The following is a 10,601-nucleotide window of genomic DNA, read 5'->3' as shown; positions in this document are numbered from 1 at the left end:
CAAATGAGTTTTTCGCTACAGTAATGGAGGAGTTCAATGAATGATTTGATAACGTATCACCTGGCCTATAAAAATTTCTTAGATCCTGGAGCTCAATTTCCATACATTTTTTCTCACTTTTCAGGGCAGTGTTTTCAACCTCCAAAACCTCTATGCTTACTTTCATTTGATCTAATATATTATTATTTTCCATCAGCTTCTTATCAGTTTCAATAGCATGTTCTATTGCATCGTTCCATTGCTGTTTCAAAGTTGCCATTTTATCCATCAAATCATTGATTTCTTTTCGCAATGATAGAACTGTCAAATCTTCATCGTTACGCATAGCATTCGAAATCGATTATGTTGGAGAACTCGTATTTATAGGGGTGCTACACGAGTTGTTTTTATTAAAGACTTCAGGATCAGCTGATGCTATCACTTCAGAATTTTCAACAGGCAAAATAGATTCGCTAAAAGCAGCAACATTATTATCATGAAAGGTTATTTCATTCAGCGATAACAAGCTATTATCAGTAGTCGAGATATCAGTGACTTTCGGTAAATGATCATTTATGGATCTCTCCATTACTGCAACATTGTCAGGAGATTTCCTATTTGAATCATTTAGAGATAATGAATTATCTTCCATAGCGCTGCCTGAGGTGTTAGGTGGATGATTATGCTTGCAGGTTGGAGTGGACTCAAGAGAATACGCTTGGTCTGTTTTTATTGAAATTTTGCATTCCTTTTTTAAACATCGCCAAATTATGTAACCCTGGGATGAAGTTCTATCTTTCCTAAATTTATATCCATCGAGAATCACCGCAGGATTACCCTTACTAGTTATGGCCTCTTGCAACTTCATCACAGAGTAAATCTCTAATATATCTATTAATAATATCAATTTAATTATTATTATCACTAATTTGAATGCTATTATTTTGAGCTACTTTTATTTAGTTATGTAGAAACCAGTTAATTTAGAATGAAATCGGGAAATAATTTGATTTATCTATTTTTAGCCTATCAAAAATTATAATTTTACAGAAAAAACCTGAAGAATTGACGTGAAAAATTGGGTTTACGTTCGTTCGATCAATTAGAACCTTAAAAACAAAAATGTTCAGAAAAGTTGTTAGGTTTTGTGGAAGAAGAACAAAAGAGGATTTTGTGAAGAGAAGGTGACAAGGAATATAAGGAATAATAAGATAGCTTACAAGGATAATCTACAGACCGGGAGAGGTTGAATTAATCGCTCAAAAACAGATAGACACAAATAAAAAACCCGAAAATGTTCAAAATCTACGGCATATAACAATTCAATGAAGAATTTGAAAATCTATTCAAGTTACTAGAGAGAGTGGCTTGTGTTGAATTCGCGTGTGCCCCGTCCCACCCCGGGCCAAAGGCGAATGTCACAGGGTGCAGTGTTTACAGATATTACACGGCAACCTGCTCATTCAACAATCCACTATACAGTGTATAGGTAGTCAAAATTATACGAACTGTAGTCGCAGCCTTGAGCTGATCAGACAGATATCTGTAGATAGTTAAGAAAACCAAATCAGGAAAGTGGAAGAAGGAAGTCAACGGTTCAGGATTGACAAGCAAAAAGCAACTATAGGCTCTATTATGAACTATTTATCATTATCCACTTATATTGTTTGAATTATTATATTCTCTTGTTTTTAGATATAACCGTTTGAAAGAAGGGAATTTGTGGAGAAATTAGAATTGAATATAATGTATAGTATTTTCAATCAACTAGGCTCTATTATGAACGATTTATAGTTATTTACTTATATTGAATTATTATAGTCTTTGTTTCAGATATTATAGAAAAACAATTATGAAGCTCAACTTATCAAAAGGGAAACTTATGGAAATGTTGTTTAACCACAGTTATTACTAATTTTGGTTTTTTTTTATAATAGAAATGTTTAGAAGAGTGAAATTATTTAACAAAAGACAAATTTATCGAACAGTGTTCTAGAAATAATTTGACGTTACGGTACTTAATTTATGATTAATTAGAGAATTGAAATGCTGTAAGAAAAAAGGATTCGAAAATTGATGCTCAATTGAAGAGAAACTGTTATCTTTAGTGTTCACACCAATATCAATCGGAACCAACGATTCTTATCAAAACGATAAAGGCACACCCGAAAAACAAAACCAGTGATAAAGTAATATTATACTGAAAGGTAAATTTAAAAACTCCTTATCGGTCAACCTGTCTTCGAAAATCCCGTCACTCGCTCAAGAATCCAACCTCCAACTCCAATTGAGCTACTCCAGAAGGACATATAATAGAATACTTACAGTTTCCAGGATCAAAATATCTAAGTACACAACCAAGTAACACCTGAATAAAAACACCACTACTCTTTTGGAGACACAAAGATTAAATTTATCGAAAGTAAACACGATTTATTGTAGACACGATTTCACTACCAACTTCTCACTGCAGGCAGGTCTGCCCAATGACTCCTTGAAGGTGCAGACTTGGAAATGGTATCATTCTCTTCGTGATGATGTGTAGAAAGAGAATGTCTATGATGGTAATCTCAAAAATATTTGTCATCATAGGAAAATCTAAGATATTATTATTGACAGTCCAAAAAAGTGTCTGTCAATGATGAAGCCATTGTGGATTTTTCTATGAGGGCAAATATTTTTGAGATTGCCATCATAGACATTCTCTTTCTACACATTATTATTATTATTATTATTGAAAAATATTTTTTGTCTTAATAACTAAGTAGCCGTAGATCAATTCTGATCTCAAGACTAAAATAGTTACAATTCAAAGCAGAGACTCATTCACTCTTCTCCAGATCAGAGGCTTAGAAACTTACGTACAATATTAGTTGTACCAAGAACTGCTGCTTTCTGCATAATTATCATATGCCAGTTCTCCAACTGCAGTTGTTCCATTGCTTGTCTCCATTCTTTTGTGACCAGTCCATTGGCAGACACTACTATAGGGATTATCACCACCTTCCTTAATTTATTTATACTTATCTTTCAATTCAACTGACAGGGGTTGGTATTTTCTTTTCTTTTCGGCAATGGTACTCACACGATTCTCATCAAGGGGCACTGCCACATCAATTATGTAAGCCTCTTTATTCTTTCTGTCAAACAAGACGATGTCTGGCCTGTTAGCCTCCACTGCTCTGTCAGTTGTCATACAACAATCCCAAAGAAGTCTTCCCTTTTCACCATTCAAGACCATTTCTGGCTTACACTTGTAATAGGGCACCTCAATCGCTATCAACTCATATCTTTTCGCCATTGCCTGATGAACCACTTTGGCCACATTGTTGTGCCTCTGCAAATACTCTGTATTAGCTAGTAACGAGCAACCACCACAAATATGCTGTATCGATTTCCTGCAGAGCCGACAGCTACTATCCACTGTGAGTCACATCACATATCTTTTGTAAGCTCTAGTGCTGATTACCTGGTCCTGAAAGGCAAACATGAAACCTTCAGTCTCACCGAATATTCCACTAGTCTGCAACCATTCAATTGATTCTTTTCTGTCAACACAATCAGAATGAAGTGCTGCAGCAAATCTTCCATGCAGCTCTTTCTGCTTCCACGCTTCCAGCCTCTCTTCTACTGAGCTGGCTGTTAGCTGTTGGACTCCATGTGCCAGCTGCAATGGGCTGTACTTCCTGTCTACCAGACAAACGGCCTTTAGCAGACCACTGTTTGCATTCTGGAAGTATTTCCGCAGTCTGTCTTCCTGTTGACGACACAGTCTCCAATCTCAAGAGGTCTCTTATTATTATTATTATATTATTATTATTATTATTATTATATTATTATTATTATTATTCACGAAGAGATTGATACCATTTCCAAGTTTGTACCTTCAAGGAGTCATTAGTTACACGGTTTTCTAATTGTTTAGGTTTGGCATATTATGGTAAAAAAGCATGTTTTCCGCTGCAAACAGTACTTTTCTCTCTTTTTCCGATGACGCCCCAGCCGTAGAACATAGACGTACAGTCTATGTGGGAGAACACATTTGTTGACGTACAGCGCATGAAGATATATCGTTTTAAAGCTGAAGAAACTATCTAGATTTCATAGATTTGACATTTTGCTGCACTTTCCTGCACAAAAAAGTTATAATGGAAAGAAATTTGAAAACTATATTCGGGAAAGGAGCAACTTTTTGCTGTGCCTGTTGTTCTCAATAGTAAAATTTTTGCATCATCAAGTGAATTTGAGTGGTCACATGATCCACCATCAGTGCCATGTTAAGAAGGTTTAATTAGTTTCAACATATTTGATCGCATTCTGTTGTTTTATAGCAATTAAATCCTTTTTGGATTGTCCAAGTTGAAAATTTTAGCAAACTTGATTTTGTTATAATAACGGGAGGAACTAATGATATCATGTGGAATATGAATGAAATCGATTTAAACGCTCATCTACATCAATTGAATAAACTCATTCCACTTTCAGAGAGAACAAACATAATCATAGGCAATATTCCGTATCGATACGATAGCACGTTTAACATTAACAATGAAGTGTAAAAGAGTACGGAATTTCACCCGAGATCGATTCATTTTCATCTCTCTTGGAATTTGCAATTGTTTTTCAGTGATTCTTACTTGTGCTGACAAATTTACTGATTCTACATAAATATTCTATATTCAAAAGCTATACTTCATGTCATTAATATTTCAATGAACATTGCAGTTCATAGACCATCTATTACTTCAATAATACTGTATTTATTTTTTTTATTTAAAAAAAAATTATAATACAACATGTTTTTGAACTATTCTAAATTTTATTCCAGGAAGATGTGAGAGAATGAAAGAATGGTGTTTGCACTGCATTTGGTTTGGCAAACCTTCCAAAACCTTATAGAAGGATTAATTTGGCGGTGCAATCCATTAAGAAGGCACTGGAATTATACCCGAATTTTCTTAACCATTATGTTGGTGTGATCTACTATCGCTATATGAAGGTCAGTAGGATTCATTCTATAATAATTCATTTATTTATTCAATCATACTACAGGCTTAAGCCCGAAACAGATGTCGTCCAAATATCACTGCCAAAACATTGAATGACGTCCTCCAGATTTACTACACTCCAAAAATAAATGAAAACAAATAATATTAATAACAACTTACTACTAACAAGATTTCAATGTATGACTAAATCTATATAGATGACTGACTTTATAATTCCATGGTCCTGGGTTCGAACACAGGCCCGTCCAAAATATTTTTTTCCTGTTCAAGATGGGCACGTTAAGCCGTCGGTTCCAGCTGCTAAAACAGTCGATAGGTCATGCTAGATGCCATTGAATTAATGAGATTACCCGAAAACTCACAGCCGGCCAGGTCACTCAATATTCATTACAGTATATTTTTAATTCAAATTGTCAGCTTTTCTCTTGAATACACATCGATGCTTCCCACTCAAACCAGGCTGCCAGTTCCAAGTAAATTTATTCTAGTCTTCTCCATTCGATACCAAATCACTTTCACAAAAATCTGGTGTGGTACACTCACACAACTTTCCTTGCTTATTGATCTATAAGCCTCATTCTTAAACAAGGATAATCATTATTTCGGGGAATAACATTATGCCGATTGGCGGCTAAATAATTAAAACTATGATTATACTATTGTTATTGTGTTCAGAGTACATTTTCCTTTGTTTGAATATTATGAAATTTGAGGATATTTTAAAAGTTGTCTAAACAGCTGTTCTACAAATAAAATATCGACATGTGTTCTTTTGAATAAACTGCTCTACTTACCTACCTCACGCACGAAAAGGAGGTTACAAAGTAAATTTTTCAAGGATGGAGTGGACCCCCTGTTAATTTCTCAGGGAGGAGACTCATGCCAGTTAATAGAGCTGATATATAACTATACAGGGTATGGAATTTGAAAAAAAATCGGTCAAATCATTTTTGAGAAAATCGTGATAGAAATTTAACAAAATCCATTCTTCTTAGGAATATTACGGAGCTCCTGCAATTTTCCCAGAAATGAGACTCATGTTAGTTGATAGGGCTTATAAATAGCTATCTAGGGTATAAATTTGAAGAAAATCGTTAGAGCCGTTTTCGAGAAAACCGTGAAAAATATGGTTTTTTAGGCATTATCCGCCATTTTGAATTGAATTCTATTGAATTTCTTACTGTCGGATCGTTATGGTATAAGGACCTTAAGTTTAAAATTTCAAGTCAATCGGTTTATTAGGAATGGAGTTATCGTGTTCACAGACACACACACATCATGTTTTTGGACTCAGGGGACCTTGAAACGTATAGAAAACATGAAATTAGGATACCTTAATTTTTTTGGAAAGTAATAATCAGTTCAGAATTAAGGTGAGGTAGGAGTTGTTGCAGGTTTGTCCTTATTCCAGTGAGGAATTCTTTTTGCATTATGGAATGCAAAGATTGACGACTTTATAATTGACAAATCCTTATACCCCTTTCATAGGTGGTCAGTGGGATGAAAAATGAAATGAAATACTTTCCTTACCTGTGGTAATAGGGCAAGGAAAGTAAAAATGCATGCATTTACTATATTATATTCCCAATGCTGGGTTTACATTAGTTCTATACGCACTAATAAATGTTCTGGCAACTAGAGAAATCACCATTGAATTCAAAAGTGTTTGAGACACATGCATTGTTCAACTATTATGGAGTACCAACAGGTAGCGCCAAGCGCGGAGGTTGCTTGGACTCCACCCCGACCCCTCTACAATCATAAAAGGCAATTGGGCAGGCGAAGCTAACCCACCTCACTGGGGGTAACCTATACCGCGAGTATAAAATATTATCTCTTCATTCTGTATTAATTAAGAATTGATTGGAATTTTTAAAACAATTTATGTTGAAAAGTAGTTCAGTGGTATAGACATTGCAAGATGAGAAGGCAATCTGCCCAGTGTGCTAAAATTGCGTCGGTACCAACATCCAATAGGAAAAATTTGTTTAAAGAATCAACTATTTAGTCCCTCTTGCTAAGAACTGGAAGTGTTTTTACAGTTATGTTCGTGTTATAATTCTATAAAGAAAGTTGTCTTTATAAGCAAACCATGGTAAGCCAGTCTTTATAAATTGAAAATGCTCCTTTGTCTAAATACATTCTGATTTATTATAATTTTTAACATCCCACAGGAGCTGTACGAGAAAACAAAAACTGCTAGTAACGCGGAAATAATACAAGCGATAAAGAACTGGCTGCGCACTGCGCCACAGCGAGCAAATTCGAAAATGTGAGTATTATTGATCACATCTCTGAAATATCTGTTAATTCATATCCCAGTTGATGGAACAGATGTTGGCAGTTGAGGCTGAACGCATATATTATAATATAATAGGCAACAAAACGTTTCCCCTTGTCGCCAACCGTTGCGCGGTGTCACTTTGACATGAGCAGACAAGGAGCGACGAGGCAAGATTGTAGAATGAAGCGACAAATAGAAGCAAGACAGCCTTTTTCTCAGTAGCATGGAGTATACTGAGAAATTATTTTTATTGCTATTTTAATCAATCATTTAGTTCAAATCTTTCTAATATTGTTTAATATATTTAACAGTAGTTATGTATGTTTACTACATTCTAATAACATATTTTCACCTCCCAAAACTGAAGTACAATCATTATTATAATTAATACGGTTCATATTTAATATTAATATAGTTCAATATTAATATAGTTCATGATTATTATTATAAATACAAAAACGCACAAGAATATAATTTCAATATTATTTGAAGGAATCAAACTTCTAAATTTAATTTTGGAATAATACCAGTTTCTCTAAAATTCATTTTAAGTCTCATATCAAGCTATCTACAGAATATTTATATTTGGAAAAAATCATGTGCTTATATTTAAAATATAATTCTATGAACTTCCAACTAATACTTTAACTTTATTTTATTTTTTCCATGATTGGAATATTGTTTTCTCAAAATGGAGTTTTGGCGCTTGTCACTTTGCATCGTGTCGCCTACCTGTGTGAAAGCTCCCATGCAAATAATTACCCACAAAATATTTTGTTTGATATTGCGTCGCCTGTAAATCTGCGTTCAGCCTTGATCAATCACTCCCTTTTTTTTTTTTTTTGATGAGACGTTAAGCCGCGCTCCCAACGGCCCAAAAAGTAGTTGTCACCCTCATCACCCATGCACAAGCCTAGAGCTCATGTGGGTAGCAAAAAAAAGGTTCAAGAGTAATTAAAAAACTGGATTAATCATTGTATGTTTTGTATTTCCAATAATCCCCGGTGTTTGATGGTTTATGACTGTACAGTAAGAATAATATTCCTGGTAGCTGTAATACAGAGTCTATCATAAAGGACTTTACAACTGTTATTTCAAAGCAAAACATTCCTAGTTTTGACTGGAGTTGTCCGCTAGTGCCCAATTGCGCCGCGCAAACGCTAGTGACAGTTACTTGAAGAATAACTGCCTTCACTGAACCCGACAACATCACAAAAACCAGCTCTTCAGCACGATTAATGAAACTCATATGAATATTCAAAGTTGTAAAGCCCTTTTTGATACACTCTGTATATATTATAATATATTTGTATTTGGAAAAAAGAAGCTTTATTGTAAATTTAATTTATTATAATAGAGAACTCGTTGTTGGCGAACAAGCAAAGCTTGGCTAATGGGACCAGAGAAAAATAATAATGTACGAATTATGTTGGTTGATTGTTTGTTATTAATAGGATTCTGACAATAATGAATCTTTTTGAAAAATTTTACAGAGCATGAAGGAATGTTGCTCCAGAGCTAACAGAAGGAGGCACCGGGGACGTCTGAAATTGAGTGGAATTTTTATCATTTGGGAATTTTTTTAATCATCCTCTATTATATGATTAACTGTACTCATGTATTGCTTAAATTTATTCAATATTTTCAACTTGTGAATCGATTGTTCTGTTAGTTTGTATTTTTTACAATACACTATTGTAACTTATATGAAAGACACAGTATGTAACTCATGTTTATAAACAATCATGTTTCTCAAGAATTGAACATTTATGTTTTTAGGAATGAAATTGATACTGACAAAATAAACTGTGTTATTATTTAGTTTGATATTTTGACCACATTTCTGAATTTCTTTGAATGTCCTCTAAAAAATGTGGATATCTTTCAGATATCTAGAGGATACCTATGGATATCCCATCAATATCCAAACATGCTCATAGATCCAAATTTGGTCAAACAAAATTTACATCCAAATTTGTCAAACATTTTTATGTAAATATATTATTTCATGGATATCCATTAGTGTATATGTGGTTTTTGTGTGGACTTTTTTATATGTCCAAATGGTCATTTTTTGATATTGTATGGATATCCAAGAGCTATTTTGTGCTTGTCTGACGGTTCTTAAGGATAAGTGGATATTGAAACCAATAAAAAGAGATCTAGTTAATTGTTTGAAAAGCTTGTGTTTTGGCAGCTTGAATAAGTGATAATTCGTAAAAAGAAAATTGGAAAGGTGCGAGTGAACATCCCTGCACTACTTCCTTAATTTTTGGATGAGTATTTCATCCTTTTTTTATTTATCAAAGTTATATCATAGAGAAAGGATACGCGCTTGTAATCTGCTTATTCTATAGGTTTATACAAATTTTGCAAGCTCTTATTCAGATATTTTCAATTGCCATTATCAAATTATTTATTTATTTATTTAATTCTTGGGAGGCTAAGAGGGCCAATAACAAGAATGTACGTGGAATTTGACTTGCGGGGACACACACGACGGGGGATTTGGGGGATGTACAATTATTATATAATATGAGGAGTTTTAAGTATGTTTAAGTAGGAAGAAACAAACCAATCAATTTAATTTTAATACAAAGTCCAATTTAGTGAGTGTAAAAAGCTCATAAGAAAACTTGACAATGCATGAATTTATAAAAAGCTACCATGCTAAAAGAGAATACTCATTATTAGTGAGAAGTCTTTTTCTGGGAGAGAACTGTAAAATGGAAGTAAGTTACCTTCTTTCTAGCGTTCAAACCGGGACATGTACAGTCCGTGCAGACCATTTGCTAATATCTCACAATGGTTGATCGCTGCTTGTTTACAGCTAATTTTACACTTATTAGGAAATGGAGTGGCTAGTAAGAGAAGAGTACTGAACTCACAGTTGTTGTCAAAAATGTGTATAAATATATATTTTAAAAAATCTGTTGCAATAACTCTCGGCGGGCCAAGAATCAATTATGTGAAAATAAAAATACTGCTATTGATGATCTACAAATCATACAAGAAAAAATTGATTTAAATAATTTTAAGATTAGAATTGAAAACGAATCGTGGGGGATTCTATGTCAGAAAACAGTGCTAAAAAAGCCTTTACAATTTTCTTTGATACTATCATAAAACATTTTACATTATCAAAAAAAGTTTGTCATAGGGTTAGCAGTAGACAAACCCGACTTAAACCCTGGATCACATCAAGTTTAGTTAGATCTATAAGGAGAAGGAACAAAATGACTATAAAAGCTAGAAGCTAGAAGACAGTCGTTCAATGATGCACTTGCCAACAAATTAAAAAATTATAATACTATTTTAAAGAGAATTTT

The 10,601-nt window shown here is 33.8% G+C and overlaps 1 long non-coding RNA gene across 2 annotated transcripts; it reads left to right on the top strand.

Annotated features, from left to right (window-relative positions):
- Positions 1 to 35: 35 nt before the first annotated feature.
- LOC111052255 lies at positions 36 to 9,427 on the top strand. Of its 2 annotated transcripts, XR_005573838.1 has the most exons (4): positions 36 to 3,767; positions 4,808 to 4,978; positions 7,163 to 7,260; positions 8,766 to 9,427. It is a non-coding gene; the product is annotated as an uncharacterized LOC111052255 (long non-coding RNA). The 2 variants fall into 2 exon arrangements; XR_002606162.2 differs by lacking the exon at positions 36 to 3,767 and having other exon boundaries at positions 3,835 to 4,978.
- Positions 9,428 to 10,601: the final 1,174 nt, after the last annotated feature.

This window comes from Nilaparvata lugens, unplaced genomic scaffold (genome assembly GCF_014356525.2).
Source record: "Nilaparvata lugens isolate BPH unplaced genomic scaffold, ASM1435652v1 scaffold4796, whole genome shotgun sequence".
NCBI classification, from domain to species: Eukaryota; Metazoa; Arthropoda; class Insecta; order Hemiptera; family Delphacidae; genus Nilaparvata; species Nilaparvata lugens.
The sequence above is the reverse complement of the archived record's forward strand: the minus strand, read 5'-3'. Positions and strand labels throughout refer to the sequence as shown.